Here is a 3,100-nt window from a genome sequence, read left to right on the forward strand (position 1 = left end):
TATTTCTGCTGTGCAATCCTGGAGAAATGCTGAAATGTAAGAATGTGTTCTGTTTCCGACATTCAGATTGGATAATGCATACAACATAGAGGAGAGATAGACATTGTCAAATACCTTTTTGCAAGTCTAGAGCTAGCAATGCTCTTGTGCGTTTGCAATGTCAGGGATGGAGGATGTCTTCTGATATCTGTATCATCACATCTTGGGTGCATGGGTGGCTGTAGAAACCCTGCATTGTGTGAGAAAAAAGGTCGCGGGTTTGCATGTGTGTATGCAGCCGATTCAAGACAACGCGTTCAAAAAGTTTACTAAGGCATGAAGTTAGCGAGATGGGTTTAAGGCTTGATAGATTGAGTGGTTTGCCGGGTTTAGAAATAAAAGTAACCCGAGCGTGTGTCCACTCTGAAGGAAGCGTTTCCTCTTGTCAGTGTTTGTTAAAGAGTTCCATTATTGCCTGGATTGAGTTTTCATCAAGGTTTCTGAGTGTTTTGTTCGTGACCTGATCGGCTCCTGGAGGAGACGTAGTGCGGAGTTGGAACATGGCTGCTTTGACTTCACTCTTTGTGATGTTTTCGTCTGGTTCATGATTTTGGGTTCCAAGGTACTGTTGTAAGGGTGTTTTTGGCGTGGTTGTGAGGTATGTTTCTTTTAGAGATTGAATAATTTTGTCATTGTCTATGTTTATGCCATGGATAAGACAAGTCACATTTGTCGACTGTACAGTCTTGGCATGATCGAGCTGAAGGCGTGATTCCATTCTCTCCTGAAGGCGTGATTCCGTTCTCCCAACGGTAGGGTCCTTTGAGCAGCGTTAATAAGGTCGCATTTGAAGCCTGCCGTGCTCGTTGCCTCAGTTGCGTTTCAGGACGCGGGGCTGCTGGTGGCGTTTGTTCGGGACGGCCGTTTCACAATGCTCTCTGCTGGAAACAGTGCATCGGCCATTGGCCGAGGTTTTGCGTCTTCTGAAGACATCATGGACACCTACAAGACTGTGCTGCCTCGTCTGCCGTCCGGTATAGTGCTCTAGAGCACTATACGTCCGGTAATGTAGTACTCAATACTGTATTTTTGCATAGTGACTTAAATGGCCGTCCATATCGAGCGCCAGACTTCAGGGATGCCCTCGCCCGTGTCATGGACCTTCGGAATATCATCTGCTTTGGACAATATCAAATGAGCCATGTTTGGATGGTTACTTGTGAGAATAGCGTTTCAAAACAGAAACTTGTGGACTTGGCGGAACTATGCATAAAAGAGCTGAAGTGCATATTTGACCCGGAAACAAGAAATATTAAGTTGAAGCTGCTTTGGCTCCCGCGCCACGTGGAACATCGCCGGATTGTGAAAGATTTAGAGCCGTATGGTACTGTCCAGACCATGGAGCGAGAAAAGTGGCGCTGTCCAGTTATAGAACACATAGAGACAGCAAACCGGGAAATGTCTATCACATTGAAATATAGTGTTTCATCTTCAAGCATTCCTCATACCCTGAGTGTGTTTGTAATTCAGGCGTTGGTAATCATTCCCGGCAGGCCTCCACTGTGTCTTCGGTGCAGCAGAGTTGGACATGTCCGGCGGCAGTGCCGAACGCATCGATGCATCCAGTGTCGTCGTTTCGGTCACACAGTGGATGCTTGTGTCTTGACCTATGCCGATAGGTTGCGTCAGGGCTCTTTTTCTAAAGAAGATGATTGAGCGTCAGAGCACATCATGGACATTTCGGATGTTGTGGACGCTTCTGGAGAGTTCAACACCGCGGTTCCGCATGAATCAATGGCCATTAATAATCCACAGGACATCAAGCCGCCACCTAGTGAACCTCCCGACCCCAAGCCTCCGGACTCTGCCCAGTTTGAGCATGGTGCATCTGATCTTGAGCTGTTTAAAAAGCCGCGTTCTGCTGCAGATGCATCTCGAGATCTGCCACTGGGGGTTGCCGAGAAGCCAGCGGATGTGCGTCCACGCTGCTCTGACGGTTGAGAGTCGTTGGAGTGCAGTGCGCCGCGTCTGGAGTCAACTATCGGCGTCTGCAAGGAGCTGCCGACTGATCTTCAAGCTGCAAGTGACGCAATGCTTCCGATATCATTGGTGGAAGCCTCAGCAACATCAGAGGTCTCCATGGACAGCATCGCGTCTTTGAAGCGTCCCGCGGAGGAGGAGCTTGGTGTCAGCGAAGATTCAAGCAAGTATCATAGGAGGAGGCAAGATGACGATTGGCTTCAAAAAAGGGGCAGTTACAGCTCAAAAGGTCGCCAATTTGCCGGCGACTCTCCCCTATTCGGCGGATGGAGTTGAATAATGCACGTAGGAGAACATGGCAGGGATCACAGCTTTTGATATCGCTATCTTTAACGTTAGAGGCTTGCGGAATCGACGGCGCCATGCCAGTTAAAGTAACTGTTTGAAAGTAGTCGTGTGAGTGTAGCTGCAATTCAGAAAACTAAATTGGCTACGGATGAGGATATTGAAACTGATCTTGAGATGTTTTTATCTCATGATAATATTATCGTCAGCCATTCGAAAGGATTGCCCCGAGGGTGCATGCTGCTTCTGAGCAATACACTAGTCATGACTGACTTGTCATATTGTATTGATGATGAGGGGCGGCTGATATATGTAGTGACTTCGCCATTTCGGGTCAGCAGTGGCGAATTGTTTGTGTCTATGTGCCTGTTAAGCAGCAAGAAAGGAAAGTGTTTTTCTTGTCGTTGGCAAATCTCCTGCGCACAGATCGGGAAATTTTATTGCTGGGAGATTTCAATTGTGTATGTAGCAATGAGGATCGATCAGTATACCGTGGACGTTATAACCCCAGTGCTCCTGTTCTCACTGAATTTGTTTGTGAGCATAACCTTGCTGACATTGGCGTACTAAAAAGCGATAGTATACATTTCACGCACTTCCAATCGTCTTCGAATGCCCTACTTTACAGAATCTACGTTTCAGCTGCCACATTACCTACTGTGCATGGATACTGGGTGAGACCGATATTTTTTAGCGATCACTGCATGGTATCTGTTCAGATAGGAAAGCATACTAGATGTCTACTCCAACCGCAGTGGGAGCTATAGAAGCTAAATAATTCCCGTCTTCCTGATGA

At 47.2% G+C, this 3,100-nt stretch overlaps 1 pseudogene; it reads left to right on the forward strand.

Moving 5' to 3' along the window:
- Positions 1-910: 910 nt before the first annotated feature.
- On the forward strand, positions 911-1,980 carry LOC146186850 (uncharacterized; annotated as a pseudogene).
- Positions 1,981-3,100: the final 1,120 nt, after the last annotated feature.

This window comes from Amblyomma maculatum, chromosome 6, assembly GCF_055883805.1.
Source record: "Amblyomma maculatum isolate TAMU_Amacu chromosome 6, ASM5588380v1, whole genome shotgun sequence".
NCBI classification, from domain to species: domain Eukaryota; kingdom Metazoa; phylum Arthropoda; class Arachnida; order Ixodida; family Ixodidae; genus Amblyomma; species Amblyomma maculatum.